The sequence below is a fragment of the Zalophus californianus genome, chromosome 1 (genome assembly GCF_009762305.2).
Source record: "Zalophus californianus isolate mZalCal1 chromosome 1, mZalCal1.pri.v2, whole genome shotgun sequence".
Lineage (NCBI taxonomy): Eukaryota > Metazoa > Chordata > Mammalia > Carnivora > Otariidae > Zalophus > Zalophus californianus.
Genome location: NC_045595.1, coordinates 90,476,646 through 90,495,470, shown reverse-complemented (window position 1 = coordinate 90,495,470; position 18,825 = coordinate 90,476,646). Strand labels below are relative to the sequence as shown.

Below are 18,825 nucleotides of genomic sequence, written 5' to 3'. Positions count from 1 at the left end.
CCCGCCCCGGCTCGGAAAGGCCCCTCCAAGCCGGGGTGGAGGGGAGGGACGGGGATGTGGGGGGTCGGGGCCGGCTCGGGCGGGGCCGGGCCGGGGAGGGGCCCCGGGGAGGGATGGAGGGGGCGCTGGGCCGGAGGTGGGGGTGGGGGTGGGGGTGGGGGTGGGAGGTGGGGTGCGGGGCTAGAGCTGCGGGGCGGACGCCGCGCGGCAGGGATGCCGGAGGGCGGCGGCTCGCTCAGCCGCGCCGGCCGGGGCGTGAAGGCGCCGGGCTCGCCGGCTCGCTCGCAATGCGGCACCGGCTGCGGGCGACCGCGCAGGTGGCCGGGCGCGGGCGGGGGCCGGGGGAGGACGGGCGCCCCTCCTCGGAGAACGAGGCGGGACCGGCGTCGTCTGGCGGGAGGGTTCCCTGCGGACCCTGCCCGGACCCGTGTTTAATGACGGGCACGTCCAGGCCCTGGAGCAGAGGGCCGCGGGGGAAGGCCGACACCTGTCTCCTGGAAAGAGCGGGCGCAGGCTGTAGGGGAACAGGGCGCCTACCTTCCCTGGCCTACGTCCGCCTGGGCACGGAAGGTTCTAGACGCTGCCCTATGCCAGCGTGTGGGAGCGTCTCTCGGGCTCAGGGTCTGGGCGAGGACAGCGAGGGTTCCCCGGAGCGAGGCAGATTTGGGGGATGGTACAGGGGTGCCTCGCACCAAGAGGCCGCCCGAAGCCTGGCGCTGGGTAGAGAAAGGACCAGGCGACACGCCCTGCCTGGCTTCCCAGCACCCCTCCTGAGAGCGTTGACGGCAGAGAAGTCTTCCCACCCCCACCTCCCAGCTCACAGCCCGTCTTGGGGGAGGGGAGGTCACCGTGGCAGCCGGCCAGGGGAGGGGGGGGAGGGGGAGACAAACGGCTTCCTTGCCGCCCAGCAGCCTCCCCGGGGAAAGCATCTCTGAAACCCGCTTGGCCCCAAGGTGGGAGGAGCGGATTGAAGAGCGTGGACCCCTCTGACACCTGTAGGAAGGAGTGGTTCTCAGAGCATCTCCCCAGAGGCCTATCACCTGGGGCTGCAGAGGGACGGGCTGGGCCTTGCCCAGCTCACCTCAGGAAGAAGGTGTCCTCTGGGGACAGGATCCCCAGCTCTAGCTCTGCACACCAGTCCAGTTCGCCTGGTTTGGTGCCTGTCTGTACTAGGGACCAAGACACAGGCAACCTTAGGAGGGCCTGATGGGCTCAGGGAATAGTGCTACGCTGGTGTGGGTACAAGTGGGTTGTGAAGGTTACATGGCAGTCTCCTGTGTTGCTACTCATTGCCTGGGATGGATGGTTCAGAGAAGGATGTCAGAAGGTCAGGCCCTAACATGGGGATGGATCCTGGGGCCAGGCTGGGTATTTCAGAACAAGATCAGCTCAGCCAGCCAGCCCTGTGTCCTGGAGTTTCTGATCTTAACACAGTCCAGCTTCAGAACTCACTATTTCCCATGCCTCAAGGATTTCAGGAGTCTTCACATCCCAGTGCTAATTTTACCTGGCCTGGAGCCCTGGGCGAGAAGTCTCATCAGGCGGCCTGGGAGTTGAATTCCTACTTGTGTTTCCTTGAGCAGATTTCCAGGCCTCTCTGAGCCTCAGTTTCTGTCTCTGTGAAAGGGTTGCTTGAGGTTCTCTTACTCCTTCATGTTTCCCCAGTGCCTCTCAAAGGGCCTTGGCCCTGGTAGGTTCTCAAGAAACATTTGTTTATTCCAAGTCTGAACATGCTTCAGTAAAGCACCAGGGCTTTGATGAGGAGAATGTCTCTTGTGAGTAGGAGTTTTTCTGGACTCCTTCAGAATCTCTGATGGGCTGAGGCCCCTGAGGAGCCACACCAACCCCCTTTGTTCCTAAATCCCTGAAATGAGAGCTTAAGGCCTCAGAGATGGAGCCCCCACCTTGCATGTGTAGATGAGAAGTCTGAGCCCCAGGGATGGGGAGGATTTGGGAGAGTCCCACTGTGAGTTGCTAGCACTTCTGGGGCAGGAACCCACATCTCCTGTTCCCAGTCGTTAACATGCCATTGGGAGTTAAGATGACCTTGACTGAATCAGGGCAATGAAGAATTGGGGAGCCTTCCTGAGTTGAGGTGAGGATTGCCACTCTCTGGCTAGACTTGTGACTCCATTGGGTGACCTGGTGGGAATGCTGGGCTGTTTGGGTTGGGGGCAGGGATTGTGGGCCCTCCGAACACAAGTCACTAGAGACAAAGGCTCTGCCATCAGTGGGATTGGCTGTTGGCAACTCTGGTCCCTTCTGGCTTGGAGCCCTAGGGCCCTGAGAAGCTTCCTTCCACTTGAGTGTGTAGTCGGTTGTATACCTTGTATTCTACATGGCTTTTGGGGCCCCCCGAGTTAGGTTGGGACACATGCATCCCTGAGCCTGGGGGGATAGGGGAACTGCCTTCGTAGACACTGCTTCTGCCTTGCCTGCACACAAGTTTGTTTGTTTTTTTTTAAAGATTTTATTTATTTATTAGCGCTCAAGTAGGCAGAGTGGCAGGCAAAGGGAGAGGGAGAAGCAGGCTCCCCACTGAGCAGGGAGTCTGATGCGGGACTCGATCCCAGGACCCTGGGATCGTGACCTGAGCCGAAGGCAGACGCTTAACTGACTGAGCCACCCAGGCGCTCCGCCTGCACACAAGTTTTGTGTGTGTTGGTCCTTTGTGTCACTGCAGCCTGTGCAGTACAGGGAGCCCCTGAGGTCTAGCCCCCCCCCCCCGTTACCCTGGCTCTCCTTCCCTGTGTGACCTCAGAGGTCCCTTACCTTCTGTACCTGGGACACTTGGTTCAGCTGAGCTTGACAGAGTCTTCTAGAGCCACATGGGTCTGCCTATATGAGCTGACTCCCCTGGATAGAAGCCAGGGGAAGGGGCTGGAGGGATGTGGCCTTCTCTTGTTTCCTGTGCCTGGTATAGCGGTGGCATCTCCCTAGGCCAGTGGGTGAAGACAGCTGGATTCCAAGAAGGAGTACCTGACCTGGAGCCCAGTGATAAGGAGGACACCCTGAAACAGAGAATCCCAGGAGGGCATCAAGCCTTCAAAGATAGCAGGACCTGGTTTGAGTGGAAGGCCTTAAGGAACCACTCTAGAGAGAACACCCCTAGCCCGTGAGAAGGCCCCCCTCCTGGCAGCAGAGTGACCACTGTCCCCTGGAGCGCGGAACACAGGCTGGCTGACGGTGTCAGCCTGGCAGGGGGTGGGGTTATGGAGAGGGACCCAGGATGAGGGGACTCCTTGCAGGAGGAAGGCTGTGCAGTGGGGTGGGGAGGCACACTGGTCCCAACGGCGCCACTTGATGACGTCCAGAGAACACAGGCACAGGTGTCTGAGGAAGGAGGGGAGGCCTGGGGGACACGTCTTCCTCCGAAGTTCTGACGGTGTTCTGTGGGGGGGTTGGGCTTCCCTCGGTGCATCTGGGAGTGTTACGGGCACTGGGGATGTGGACAGGCCTGTCGGGTGTGCTGGCCCCTTCTGATCTCCCTTCCCCGAGACTCCTCCAGCCAAAGCAGGCAGATTGAGGGACCACCACAAGTTCGGTCTGCTTTCCCAGGCTGAGGCAACAGGACAGCGTCGCCCTCTGACCTGCGTCCTCCCTGTCCTGTCCCTGACAGTTGTGCTGCTGGAGGGGCCATCACAGCACGATGTGAATGGTGTCCCCAGAGTTGTGCAACACAGTGACTCTGCACACAGCTGCCTTTGGCCATTTAGTCATTTGTTCACTCATCCCCCTTCCGTCATCCAGTTATTCATTTAGTCAGGTCTTTGAGTGTATCCCTGCCTCGTGGGACTTACGGCCCACTGAGAGTTCAGATACTTGTGGCTATAATTACAGCAAAGGTCTATGCGCACTACGACGAGAACAGCTGCTGTGAAAGCGCAGAGCCGCGCGGCCCACCCACCTTTGTGGGCAGGTGTCAGAGATGACTTCTAAGGCTTCAGAGGAGGAGATGCTTCTATAGGCAGCCGGCTGGTACTCCTTCGGTGAGCTGAGTGCAGGGAGTAGGTCTTGCAAGGGGCCCACCCTCTCCAGGGGACTTTATCTGTTTTACTCCCTGCTCTGGAGAAAAAAGGGGTGGGGTGGCGGGGCGGCAGAAGGACGAGGGTGTCTGGCTTGTTAGTGCTGAGAAGGGGCTTTCTCCCACTGTCACCTCATTTCTCCGGGTTAAGGAGTGGTCTTCCCCCTGACCCCCGCCACTGCCCAGAGGGCTCCCCCTGCCCCACCCAAGGCCTGGCCCAGCCTGACCGCTGCCATCCCACCACACACCACCCATAATCACACAGGGAGCCCTTTGTACCTGAGGCCCATCCCAGAAGTCTGCTCCCTGCCACCTCCCAGACCTGCTCACTCTGCTGTACCCAGCCCACTTGGGCACTCACCATAGCATAGCTTTAGTTTTTCTCTGAGCATTTTTAAAACACTATGACATGCTGCCCCGTGACCTCTCTGTTACCTCAGTCACTCTGGATTTTTAAATGTTTATTAGCTTTTTCAGATACAAACCTCTAACTGAATTTTAAGCCCCTTAAAGATGAATTTAAGCACCCAAGAGGACCAGGTCTTAGCTCCTTTCCCCTCTTCCCATCTGCAGGGGATTTGTGCTCATTAAATGTCTGCATTTAAAAATGATGAGATTATCCTCGCTGTGTGATAGGTACTGATAGTCCGTTGGTAGATTAAAAGTTAGGGGAGTCAAGGCAGCTTTGAAACAGGATTCTTCATCCTGACACATGCTGCTTTCTCAAGCCTGGAGATCTTAGCAACACTTAATCTTTCACTGAGGGTTGGAGCATTTAGCCTTGGTTATGCCCAATGTGCACAGTTCATCTCACAAAAGCTGAACTTCTCAGGGCACCCCCATCCCCGCCACCTTCTCTAAAGAAATGGGAGAAAGCAGCAAGGCCACCAAAGGTGGGAAGGAAGGAACATGCCCAAACCAGATGTTGCCAGAGCTCACTTGGAGATCTTGGGTAAAGCACCAAGTTGTTTTATGCCTCAGCTTTTTGGTTTTGTTTTCTCTCCTCCCAATTTTTTTTCCCTCCCTTCTTTAGTGGCTGGAATGATGGGGGGAACCTTGGATGTTGGGTATGGACCCAGACTGTTGGCTTTGTTTCTTTAAAGAGGTGTGCATGAGATGAGAGAACGTCAGTTGAGACCCCAAGATGAGAATTAACCTGTACTGGGCATAAGACAAGCATGGCGCCTTCGATGCTGAGGGTCAGAGACGAGAGAACTAACCAGAAGAGAAAAATGAGACTGTTGGCATATATTCTGGTTCTGCAGATGTAATAGTACCGTCCTGTGCATGATCTGATTATCCTTATCATTTACAGCCCCCAAATTAAAAGGAATCCCGTTAAAATACAACAAAATAACCTCATCATCCTTTTGTTACTTATAAAATCCCTAAAGTCAGCCCACGAATATTTACCCTTACAGGTGTTATCCTGACCTTGCAGACTTGCCCGAGGCCGACCTGAGAGTGGTACTGTCTGTGTCCGTCCAGGCTGTGGCGTCTCTCTGTCCTCCGCCCTCTGTGTCTTCCACTGTTGCTGAATGAATGAACCATTGAATGTGCAGGGCTATTTGGTCTCAGTGTAAATCACTTAGAGAAATTGTTGGGCAGAACCATTGATTAAGGTGAGAAAAGATTAAGGTGAACAGCAAAATCCATAGACATCCAGGGTGGACCGCTAGAAAAACGGTGCTGGGCATTTTCTCAACTGTCTCTCTGTCCTCCTTTTCCATTTATCAGCACAGAGTAGAGAAGATGAGGGAGGTTGCCGGGGAGAAGCACCAGACACGCCCTGAGATGGGCAGCTTTGGCTAGGGCAAAAATGACAGGCACCTGGAGATGGGGCCCCAGGCAGAGTCTCTGCTTCATGGGACAGGGAAGGAGAGGATAAAGATTCATAACACCTCTGGACTCCTAGGAGAAGTTCCTTACTGTGTCTTAGGGTTTTTTATTTCTATAACGATTGCCCTAAAGTAAGTGGAATCTTTTTAAAAAGTAAATGTTCACTGTTATGAATAATTTATCATTTAATGAAATGACTTATTTTTAGGAAAAGAGCATATTTATCCTGGTCTCTTGGTAACAAGACCAGTGGGAGCCCAGGTGACTCAACCACGTGTCCTGGGCCAGGTACCACCTGTTCCCAGTTGGGGACGTACCCAAGGGACAGGCCAGGGTCTGGGAGAAAACAGATGATACCCTGCTCCTGAGGGCAGAAGGGAGACTTAAAAGCCAAGGTAACTTCCAGTAAATGCACTGGAAGACTGGCAGCCTGATGCCCCAGCAGGTGCTGTGGGTCATGAGCCAGGGAGAGAGGAAGACTTGAGTCGTGTGCATTCTATGCTAGAGACCACAGCTTTCTTCCAGGGCCTGGATGGACAGTTAGTGAAGGAGCATGATACCTTGGTGGGATTTCCCCAGAGAAAGGGGCTTCCAGTATTGGGTTAACCGGCTCACCCAGTTTCCCCTGTGGCTGGAGATGAAGTGAGGGCAAGTTCCAGAGGCTGGCCATGAGCTGGGACTTTGTTCTGAGGGAAGTGGGGAGCTGGTGGAAGGTCCTCTGCTGGGGAGTGTCTCAGTCACACCTACATCTGGGAAGGATTCTTCACTCTAAGGGCTTGGAGAGGATGATGGATGGGGAGGGGTCCAGAACAAGTCTGCCTTTCCTGGGAAATGGAGCTGACCCTCCCCGGTTTCTGTGTTCTTCCTCCAGGTAACCTCAGGTGGCATTTAGGAATACCCACTATGCCCTAGACTGCACACAGGGTACTTTCTCCCTGGCATCTGTGATAGATGTGAAATTCTCCCTGTTTTGCAGGTCAGGAGATAGAGGCTCAGGGAGAGCTGGTCATGGCCACAGACTCACTGCTAGTGTGGCTGCATTGAATTTGAACCCAGGTCACTATGAGAAACACATACTGATCTGTTGGACCTCATGCCTCAAAGGCAGGTTCAGACCCTGTTGTGGGGAAGAGAGGACAGAAGACCACGGAGGCCCTATAGACTCGAAGTCTGCTGTAAATGTCTCCTGGGGAATTATGTGCCAAGCTGTTTGCTGAGGATGAGCCAGTGGATCACAGCATGGGGGTGGATGGGAAGAGGCCTTTGATTCCCCTAGGCTGGTGAGGGGCACCGGGGCCCTGAGCAGGAAGGAGGGCAGGGGGATTGCTCTAAGAAGCAAGCAGGGTCTCCATGTGGGAGTCTACTGGAGTTGGACTGCATGGCAGACACTCCATTCTTACACAGAATGAACTGCTTATTTGGGGTGGTTTGAAGGGAGTTGGTTGTAGAGAGTGTGGGGGCAACTAAAGCCTTCCCAAGTCAGCCCTGCCCTGCCCTGGAGGTAGATGCCCTCCTGGTTCTAGCGGAGAATTCCTACACTGGGAAGAACCGAGCAAACCAAGCGGCAGGTTCCCACCTGCTCTGGGGTAACCCTTCTCCTGGCCTCATCCTCCCTTCAGGCCTGGAGATATCAGGGCCCTGGAGACTCTGATTCTGTTCGGGGTCAGCCACCAGCAGCCTCTGTGGCTGGATAAGCCCCAGCCGCTCTCTGGCTTTCTCGATATATCCTCAGAGGCTACTGGACTGGGTGACCACTCAGGCCAGTGGAGCACTAACTCTGGTCCTGTACTTCAGCCCCAGGTCAGGGTATGATGCCAAGCCAGTAAAACTCCCAGCCTGGAGATAGCACTGCTGGCTAGAGAGGTCAGAGGCACTGCAGAGGAAGGCATGTAATCAGGGCCTCTGCTAACTGTCTCCCCCAGAACTTCCCTGGCCAAGCCCCAGTGCAGGGTCCTGTCCAGCCTGCGACCTCTTCTCCTGGGAGGCATTCTTGGCCTTCCTCCCTGGTGTGCCGCGGGGTGCTGTGGCTCATCTCTTCTGATGGTATGTTTGACTCAGGTTGCCAGGCAACGGGGATGGGGCTGTCCTGCCCTTCCTGCTGGCATGCAGTCATTCCTAACTGTACAGCAAGGACCTTTGGTGGGGGACAGCTGAACAGGAGACAGGTACTTCTACTCCAGGACGCTTCTTTCGGCAGCCAGCTGGGTGGGTGGTAAGCAGGGAGGGCTGGGAAAGGCCTAGTGCCAGGTGGGGTGCGTAGTATCCCCACCAGACTAGCCCCAGGTCCTGCTCCAGCCCCATCACTTACTCGGTGCTCCTGAGTCCTGCACTTCCGCCCCAGCCCTGCTCCTCACTCTCTGGGTGGTGCTGGGAGGTAATAGGACTACCCCGAGCTCATTTTCCTCACCAGACAACAGGGTAATCCTTAACTTTTTGAGGGTTGCATGAAGATCAAAGTGTCAAATCACAGCGTATGGTAAGTGCTCAAGTGATAGGTAATTTTGTTAATGGAACAGTGACAGCAGTCCCCCCTTTTGTAGATGAATGAGGGAGAAAGAAGTAGGGGTGGAGGTTTTGAAAATCACTGTTGGGTCGTTTTTGTGTAGTGAGCTGCAGAGCACAAGTGATCTGATGCGTGGAGCTGTGTACCCATTTTATAGATGAAGAAAGTGCTTCTCTGAGAGGGGAAGGCTTCTGCACAGGTTGCAGGACTCAGACCGGTTACTGCTGAGCTAGGAAGAGCTCCCAGGCCTCAAACACCCTAGTTGGCATTTTTCCACTGCCCATCCCGGCAGGAAGTGGGACAGATTCACCCAGCCTTGCTCCACTGGGCCCCCACAGCTGCTCACAGGAAGGGCACCTCATCTTCATGGCTCTGTAACTTCCCCAGGGACAAGGAGCGCAGCCTGGGCAGACGACAGGGGCAGAGGCTTTGCCATGTTGTGATTAGGACAGTAGTTGGTGAGGTAAGCAGGTAATAAATCTCAGCCAGTGGTAACGTGACTATTAAGCACACAAACAAGGTTCTGGGCGTGGTCTGCTGGGGGGGGCGGGGGGGGGAGGTGGAGGGGGTTGGGGAGTTTGGTGTCAGGGAAGGCTTCCCAGAGGAGGTTTTGCACAGTGAGCAGGAATTCAGAGGCACACAAGGGAGGCATCTTGAGCAGAGGGCCTGACTGTGCCACGGCTAGGGGACTGGGAGGGGCTTGGAACTTCTGGGGGAATTGGGCATAGTTCAGGGTGGCTGGACTCTAGCATAGGTGTGGGGGGCGAGGTGGTGAGCATGGTTCGAAAAAGCAGTGAGCCTGGGGAAGGGAGCAGGATCAGGCCCCAGAGAATCTCGCTTCCACACACAGGGGTTGGATCTTCCCTGCAGGCAGTGGGGACAGCTGGGGGGTTTTGACCAAGGAGGGACATGCTCATGGAGTAGAAGACAAAGGTGGAGTATGGCCTGATTGGAAGCAAGAGATGCGGGCAGCCTGAACCAGGCCAAGCAGGGAACAGAGGATAGAATATAGAGGAGGGTTTGTGAGCCTGAGCTTCCTTCCAGCTCTCAGATTTAGGCCTCTGGATACCTAAATTTCCTGGTTCTTTATAGGGTGAGAATCATTCAGGATGATGAAGGGGCGTAGGGGAGGGGCTCTTGTGCTTCTCTACAAGGCTACACTGTACTTTCGTTGGCTGCACCAAAACCAGCCACCTTGAGCTCCTCTGTCCTTCCTGCCTCCACAATGCCCTGGGTCCCCTGACTGCTTCTGTCCTGCCAAAGGGGGTGCCCCAGGGCCGCTGACATCCCTTCCAGATTCTTCCCCTCTGCCACCTGCTCAGGACAGGATGTACCACTTGGCTTGAAGTTGGTTATTAGATGTCTGCGCCGCCAGCCCCCTGGTTGTTGGGTGTATGAGCTCCTTCTGCCCTCTGGTCATTGGGTGTGTGAGCTCCCCTGGCCCTTTAGGCAGCCTCCTATCACTCCCTCCCTTGCTGAGTTCCTCTTCCAGTGGCTGCTTGACCCACTGTCTTTGCTTCTCCCATGGATTCCCTTGCTCTTCTTTGCTGAATTCTAGCTCCCCAACAAGCTTAGGGGTCCCTGAGAACTTGAGGGAGGGCAGCATTGTATAAAGGAGAGCCCCACTCCCTGACTTGGAGACAAAAACCCAATCTCAAGCTGCCTGGCTGCACAAAAAGTAAAGGGCAAGAGTCAGGGAGCCAGAGGACTAGCCCAGAGCGGGTGGCCTGCTTGGCTCAATTGGTGCAGTCCCCTGCCCATGAGGCAGCTCATGGTCTATTCTCAAGGACTGAAACCTCACCCTGCAAAGCCCTGGTGACCTCTGCCCCCTGTCCCTCCTGTGTTCTGCCCAGACAGTGCCCATGGAAGTTACTAAACACCGCCTGGCTATTCCTTTGTTAGTGCGGCTGGGGAGTGAAGAATATCCTAATTATCAGCAATCAAGCACATTTCAGTCACTGCCCATGGCCCCTGGGAGCTGTGCCAGATTTATTGTCTATGAGGTCAGGATGGGTAAGGAGACCTGTTCCCTTGCTTGGTCCTCAGCAGAGGTGTCTCCTCTGCCTGGATTTGCTGGCCTGGAGATAAATGGGCCCAGAAGCTGGCCACAAGCAGCTCAATGCAGCTGTGACCATTTGAACCCCCTCTGTTCCCTCCTCATTGCCCTAACCCCTGGGGCAGAGGCAGGACCAGGAGACCCATCCCAGGTTCAGAACTGGAGGGCTGACTGTGCCCTTCGCATGAGAGACAGGTTCCTCTGAGGATGGTGTGCTAATTCAGAGAGACATGGAGAAAATGTTCTGTTCTGACCCTGTTGATGAGCAGGGAGTAAACACTGTGCAGACTGAAGAGAGTAAAGCAAAGCATTTCGAACAAGTGTTTCTTGTTTGTTTCCCCATCCAATGAAGGGAGAGGGCTAGGAGGAAAGAATGGAGAAGGGAGAGCCATGGAAGCATAGAGGCGGAGGAGGGAAGCCCTCCTCCCGGAAACAGACAGACCTAGGTGTGCCAGTCACAGGGCTCCTGGAGCAGCACTGAGGCCTTGGGAGAACCAGGGTGGTTTGCAGTTCTAGATGGTGGTGCCCTCCATCCCAGGTTCTGTCCCAACAGAATGAAAGTCTGCAGGTTCCCACGGAGGCCCCGATGTGTACCGGGCACAGAAGGGAGGGGACCTGTGTTTGGGTCGAGGACGAGGTGAGGAGCGGGGACTGCTGCTGCAGAGGGCTGATGACCTCCAGCGAGGCGGAGCAGGGCTGGAGAGAAGGGTTTTTACCTTGTCCTGGAGGCCAAGTGCTGGGCTTTGATGAGCATGCTCGGCTTTGTCCCTCCTTCTCTGAGGTGGGTTGGCTCTGCCCCACTGGGACCCTGCAGTTCCCAGACTGGGCAGCTGTGAGCAGGGTCAAGTCTTGGGACCAGGAGATCTGTGTTTATTTCTGCTCTTCTCTGCGTAGAGAGCCCCTCTGAGACGGGTTTCTTTTTAGGGAGAAAAAAAGTCCCCCTCCCCAAATTGGCCAAATTTTTAGAATATTAACAGATCCCACCTATAGCACCAGGATCCAGAAGTTCTCTGATTGTAATTCATTAAGTCCTCCCTTCCTCCCCCACATCCAGCCAAAGTGCCGCAGGCTGCTGCCCAGATCAAAGTCTGAAAAGCAGGCCTGAAAAAGTGCCCAGCTGACCACCCGCCTTGGTTCTCTCCCACCTACATCAAAAGAGGGCAGAATCCCACATGTGGGGCCAGAACCCAGCTCCCTCTTGCCTCCATCGTGCTGCAGAAGGCTACTGTTAAGCCAGGGTTCTGGTCTGGATGGTGTCAACTCATCCCTCCACCTCAGCTTGGGAGGGCTGGATGTGGTGTGCAAGACCCGTGCAGAGCAGTGTGCAAATGCACGGTGCAGTAGATACAACAGGGGTCCAGCCTTCCTCCCCCACCCTGAGCCCCTGTCTAGGCCAGCTGGTAGCTTCCTTCTTAAGGCAGAGAGGCCCATAAGGTTCTGTTGCAGGCGACCAGCTGCATCACCACTCTGGGAGAGGAAGCAGAGGCTGAGTGAAGAGTAGAGGTGGTGTCTCTTAGGAACGTATGAATGTGAGATAGTGTGTCATGTGCGACCTCAGGTGACCCCGAGTGAGCCATGCCCTTGCATAGCCCCTCCCCTCTATGTGCATAGCACATGGAAACTGAGGCTTGCTTCTACCCAGTATGGGATGGCAGAGGTGATGGATGTCCCTCCAGGGGTGTTCCTCTAGAAGATCCCTGGCATTGAAGAAGCAAGCTGCCACGTGTGAGAGGGCCTGTGAGGGGTCATGTGGCGTGGAACTGTGGGTGAGCCTCTAGGAGATAAGAGCAGCTTCTGGCTGGCAGCCCCAACAAAATGGAGGCCTCCGCCCTCCAGCCACAAGGAACTGAATTTTGTCAAGAATCACAGGAACTTGGAAGAGCGTGGACTCCAAGCCCCAGAAAGAGGTGTTGCTACCATGCTGATACCATGACTGCAGCCTTGTGAGACCCTGAGCAGAGGACTCACATAAGCCATGCCCAGACTCCTGTCCACAGAAACTGTGAGATAACCTGTGTGTGTTGTTTTAAGCCACTAAGGTTGTGGTATTACCCAACCAATAACTAATACAGATGGGGAGAAGATTTTCCAGGAAGGAAACATCTTAGAGATGCCCTTGTTTTGCAGACAAGGATTTGGAGCATCCAGGGTGGGGCCAGGACCTGCTCCAGGTTAAACAGCTGGCTGGGGCCCCCCAAAGCAGGAGTGAGGGAGGCCCCAGTTTCCCCATCACATGCTGGATAATATCACATGTCAGGGCTGGATCAAATTTTCTCTAGCTGCCTTCTTGCCCTGACTTGGTATTTTGCAGCCACTCTGATCTTTAAGCCTTCTGGGACCAGGCTTTTGCACCTTAGTGCAGTTTACTTTCTGCTGCTCCTTGGCACTTCCCCTGGGACTTCAGGAGGCAGGATCTCCTTGTCCTGAGCATACTTCATAAGCCTTATGGGCTCAGAGAAACCTTTGAAGTGGGGATCTAGCTGTGAACCAGGAGAGATACTATCTAACCATGACCCTGGTGCTGTGTGATTCTGGGCAATTGGCCCCTCTTCTCTGACCTCACATCTCAGCTCAGTGAGGGGCTTGGGCAAGATTAACTCTAGAGTCCTTGATGGCTCATGGCACTTCTAGTGCAGCTTTTGAGAGGGCTTCTTAGGGAATCAGAGCTTGTGGGATGGGAACTGGGTGAGCCTGGCTACCATGTCCTTGTGCCCAGGCATCTAAGTCCAGAGGGCAGACCTCAGTATTGACTCCGCTCACTCCCTCTCGCCTGGCCCTCTGGTCACCCCAGTACCTGATCAGCAGTTGTCCCTGATTTCACAAGGGCTGGAGACACAGGGTTCCTCCCTCCTACTGGGTGGTCCTGTGTCCACTCCCAGGCCCAGGGTTCTGGAGATGTAGAGTATCTTCTCTACCTCAGAAACAATGATCCTCATCTCTTAACTTCACCAGGAAGGCCATCGCTTCTCCCCAAGTTCTGAACCCTGAGGAGGTGACCTGGAGTCCCTCATGAAAGCTGCTTTCTGTTGACTGAAGGGGGAGGTCTGCATATCCATTCTTCCCTTTCCAGCTGGTTCTAGAGGTGCAGGGGCTGGGAATGTGCCTGTTCCCTCCTTGTCAAAGCAGCAAGATGAGCAGCAGTGAGCAGGCTGAGTGAGGGTGTACACAGGAGATGAGGAGAAGCTGGGGCCAGGAGGAGTGCCAAGAAGAGTTCCCTGTGCTCATGGAGACCTCAGAGACAGCACTCATGGATGTCGGCTTAGGGTCCTCTGAGGGGGGCTGGGCATCCGGGAAGGTGCCCTGCCTACATTAGCCTGCAGTCCGGACACCACCTTCCATCTCCTGAGCGAGCTTGCTCTCTTGGCCAGACCATAGCAGTGCCCCCATGGATGGGGCCTGCGGGTCCACTGTCACAGGGCTGCTCTGACTGGACCTCAGCTGACAACCTGGGAAACATAAGCCATGCCTCTCACCACTGCCTGCTTGTTCTCATTGCCCCACTCTTCTCTCCCTGTTAGTGAGGCTTTTACCATCAATGACACCAACAGTTTGCTTCGGGAAGAAGGAATAAACATGAGCACGAATACGACTTTGCCAAACTCTGTGCTGTGGTTGGGCCAAGAGTTCCTATCAGTTCAATTAACTACCAAACTGCATTAACACCAGCCTTGTCAAAAGATCAGCTGGTGGTGGGAATTTAGCTTGTGCTCCCTCTTTCTCTCAAACATACATATCCTCACTATGAATTAATGTTTCACAGCACCCGTGCAGCTACTCAGGCATGTGGACATGATTGGCCTGTGTAGGGTGTGAATGGAGTTGGACTGAGCCTTGGGCCATTCTGCCCACCCTGGTCTGGCTATCCATGGAAGCCATGCCAGAGGGTAACTGTGTATGCTGTGGGTGGGGGCTCCTGATCTGAGCAGGGAGTAGAGGGTGGCTAGTACTCAAAGCTAGCAGGTGCTGGTGCTGCTGTTGGGACCTGGAGGGGAGACTCTGCACCTTTTCTGAAGCTGACAGGAGTGTTTGAGATGACTCAGGCAGAGAAGGTCCAGACAGTAGGTGCACTAGTTGTGGTTGGGACAAGCTCCACACAAGCTGTGTGGTCAGGTCTCACATGGTTGTCAAGAAAGTCCTGCAGATGCTGTCTTGACAAAATTCTCAGTTTCACAGCTAAGACACCGGGAGGATCGGGTAGTTCCCACGCACACTAGGGCTTCTGATGCCTGCTGGATTGGGCATGTTTGCATGCATCTCTACACACGTGCACACGTGGTGGTTTCACATGGGCTCTGCCCACTGAGTTGATTTGTCTAGGCTTGCTGAGTCTCCTGGCCCATGGTTAGAAGGGCTCACAGCAGCTTCCTGGTGCCCAGCTAGGTCCTGGTTTTCTTTATAAAAGACTAAGTTGATGCCAAGTACAGTTATATTCTTGTTTCCTAGGAAAACTTCATGTTGACCAGAATGTTTAATAAATCAGAACAAGCCATTTCCTGAATGTGCTAGGAATCTGAGAGACATGGATGTGTGCGTGTATGTGCATAATTTTTTAAAAATCACCATATTTCTTTAACTTTTTATTTTGACATAATTTTAGGCCTTTAGAAAAGTTGCAAGAATAGTACAAAGTCTTCCCATGTGCCTTTCACCTACAATGTTAACTTTTCACTGTTCTCATAGAATTCATAATATGAGAGGTGAGGGTAGGCTTTTCAACCTACATTGTACATATGAGGAAGCTGAGCCTTAGAGAGGATAGTAACTAACCTAAGATACAGCAAATAAGTGGCAGAGTCAGGATTCAAATCCAGATCTGTCAGACTTTAAGTGCATGTACTATGTGTGATGTAAGCATGAGTGTGCAGCTGTCCTGTTCCTTTGCCCAAAGAACTTACTTTCTTGTGTTATAGGTCTGCTAGCAGAAATTGTTTTGGCATTTGACTCCTTTTTCTCACCTTCATTTTTTAAAAGATTTTTTGCTGGGTATAGAATTCTGTATTGACAATATTTTTCTTTCAGTACTTCAAAAATGTCACTTCATTTTCTTCTGGTTTGTGTGGTTTCTGACAAGGTAACAGAAAATTTTTTCTTCCATGTTTTCTTAGGTCTGTGATCCAACATAAAGTTATTTCTGTTTACAAAGTCAATGATTTTTTAAAGATTTTTATTCTTTTTAAAGATTTTAAGTAATCTCTACACCCAACCTGGGGCTCAACTTCACAACCCCGAGATCAAGAGTCGCATGCTCCACCAACTGAGCCTGCCAGGCTCCTCAAAGATTTTTAAATAATATGAAAGAAATATTACATATTTAACCATGTATTAACCATTCCTCATGTTCATCATTCTTTTGTGTAGATCCACATTCCCATCTGGTGTCATTTCACTTTCTCCTGGAGGACTTCCTTTAACATTTCTCATTGTGAGGGTCTGCGGGTGATGAAATCTGTCAGTGTTTGAATGTTTGAAAAAATCTTTATTTCATCTTTTGTTTTGACAGATGTTAGATAATATATATCTGAAAGTTATAATGTTTTAGGTTAATAGGTTTCTCTCTTTCAGTACTTTACAGATAACTGCTCCATTTTCTTCCTGCTTGCATTGTTTCTGAGGAGAAATTGCTGTCTTCTTATTTTTGTTTCTATGTACATAATGTGTCTTTTTTCCCTCACTACCTTTATGATTTTCTCTTTGTCACTAATTCTGTGCAAATGGGTTATGATGTGCCTTGGTGTGGTTTCTTTTATGTTTCCTTTGCCTGGGATTCATTGAACTTTTTGGATCTGTGTGTATAGTTTTCCTCAAATTTCAAATATTTTCAGTAAATATTTCTTTAAATATTTTTCTCTGTCACTACTCCCCACAACCAGTTCTTTGAGGACTTTAATTACATATAGATTAGTTCACTTGACATCATTCCACAGCTCACTGGGATTCCAATTATTGATTTCTATTGTTTTTTGTCTTTGTTTCATTTCTGATATCACCATGTCTTCAAATTCATTGATCCATTCTTCAGTTAATCTGGGATTAATCACTTGTTAATCCCATCTGGTGTATTTTTATATCTCATACCTCTAGAAGTTTGATTTGTGCCTTTTTAAATGTCTTCTGCATCTCTATTTAACTTTTTGAACATATGAAATGGAGTTATAAAAATTTTTTGTGTCTTCATCTGCTGATTCTAACATGTGTCAGTTTGGGCCTGGTTTTGATTAATTGGTTGTTTTCTTCCTTATTAGAGATCTATTTTATTGGTTCTTTGCATGTCCAGTAATTTTTTATTGGATTTTAGACATTGTGAGTTTTGCCATGATATGTATTGGATAGTTTTTGTATTCCTGTAAGCATTCTCACAATTTGTTAGCTGGGCCTGGACACTCCAGTCTGAGGCTACTTATTGCCCACTATTGAGGTGTTCTTTGCATGCCTGGTAATTTTTTGTTGGATGTTAGACAGTGAGTTTTGCCATGCTAATGTATGTATTGGATAGTTTTTGTATTCCTATAAGCATTCTCATTTGTTAGCTGGGACTGGAGTGGTGCTCAGTCATACTAATTATTGCCCACTTGAGGTGTTCTTTGCATGCCTGGTAATTTTTTATTGGGTGTTAGACATTGTGAGTTTTGCCATGGTGTGTATTGGATAGTTTTTGTATTCCTATAAATAGTCCTAAGATTTGTTAGCTGGGACTGGAGTGGTGCTCACCAGAATGGGGCTAATTATTGCCCACTTCTGAGGCACGGCAGCCCAGTGTACTGTAAATGTTGAGACTTTTCACTCTGGCTGGTAGGAATAGGCACTATTCCCAGGCCTGTGTAGATGCCAGGCAATTTCTTTTATTCCATTTGGGTGCCCCTTTCCCCAACCTTGAGTAGATTCCTTACACACATTTGCTGATCCATCTTCAGCTGAAGACTGAGGATGTTCTGGAATTCTCTTTCTCTCTCTGTATCTCTCTAGCACTCTGCCCTGTGAACTCTAGCTGCCTTGTTTTCTCTGGACTCTCAGCGCTGTCTCAGTTCGGGGAGTCCACCTGGCTCCATCCTTCCTGTGCTCTGGCCTGCAATGTCCTCAGAGCATCAATTTGAGGATAGTGTGGGGCTCGTGTCATTTGTTTTGTGTCTCTCAGGTTTTACCGTCCTTCGTTGCAGGGTCTTAGAAATTGTTTTTCGTATGTGTTGTCTTCTGGTTGTTTCAAGTGAGAGGATAAATCTGGTCCCTGTTATTCCATCTTGACCAGAAGCTGAAGTCCTGGGCCCTTGGTTTTTCATTTAATCATTTATTGTAGGAAACACTGGTGTGGACTGTGAGCAGTGACTTGGGCAGTTGGTGTTGGGGCTGGTAGCATCCTTGCATTTCATCAGTGATGTTCATCCAGTTGATTATATTAGCATGTAAATTTAACTGGCTATGATTTCTGCCCTCCAGACTTTTTCAAGAACTTTCTATTGTCCAGCTCTTATAAAAAGCTCAGTATAACTAGTTTGGTTTATCCCATGAATACTATGAATCTTACAGTTGGTCATGATTTTTGTTTGTCTTTATTTTTTTGGTTTTTGAAATTTCCCTCCCCTCCCCTCCCCTGCCGGGGAGCTCAGGTAATTTCTTAGTCTGACTTTGGGGGCTGGGTAATATGTTATAAGACGTATTCCTGTAAACAAACTCTTTGCTCCAGCCTTCTCTTTTTAGCTTACTTGCCTTTTGCCTTATATCCCTATCAGAATTCTCAATTGCAAGCAAGAGACATCTGCTCTTACTATCCAGCTGATTCGAGCAGAGCAGACAATGAATGTGAGCAGTGATTGGGAAGTTCAGCTCTTACTATCCAGCTGATTCGAGCAGAGCAGACAATGAATGTGAGCAGTGATTGGGAAGTTCAGAGTCTCTGGGAGGGTCAGAGAACCAGGCCTAGAGCAACAATCTGAGTCACACCAGGACTGATCCAGGAGGAGGCACGGTTCCAGTGCTGGGTACTGGCAAGAGCTGATGCTGAAACCCACATCAGGGCTGCCTCTCTGTGCAGAACCCAGAGGGAATCCCCTTCTCCTGCCCCCAGAGATTCATGTTGGCCATTTCTGGTGGAGTCTCATGTGAGGGTCCAATGGGAGAGCCAAGTCATGGGCCTGCAGCATGGCTACAAGAAAGGATCCTATGCTGGGGAGGATGGCTTTGGACCTCCTCAAACGTAAGAGGGGTATTCAAAAAGATTGGGAGGCTATTCAGTATTGTTACTGACATGTAACTACTATATCCTGATATTATTTTAAGCAGTTTTATTTTCAAAAGTAACCAATAACCCCTTTGGAGGAAAAAAAAAAAGCAGGGTGGGGTTAAGCCAGGCTATCAAATAAGTGCAGGCACTTCTTGTCCACAGTGGGTACACACAGACAGCACAGCCTC

The 18,825-nt window shown here is 51.7% G+C and overlaps 1 protein-coding gene across 2 annotated transcripts in view; it reads left to right on the top strand.

Moving 5' to 3' along the window:
- The window catches only part of RAB6B (RAB6B, member RAS oncogene family), a 61,813-nt gene that overhangs the window by 507 nt on the left and 42,481 nt on the right, over positions 1-18,825 (top strand). The window lies entirely within an intron of this gene.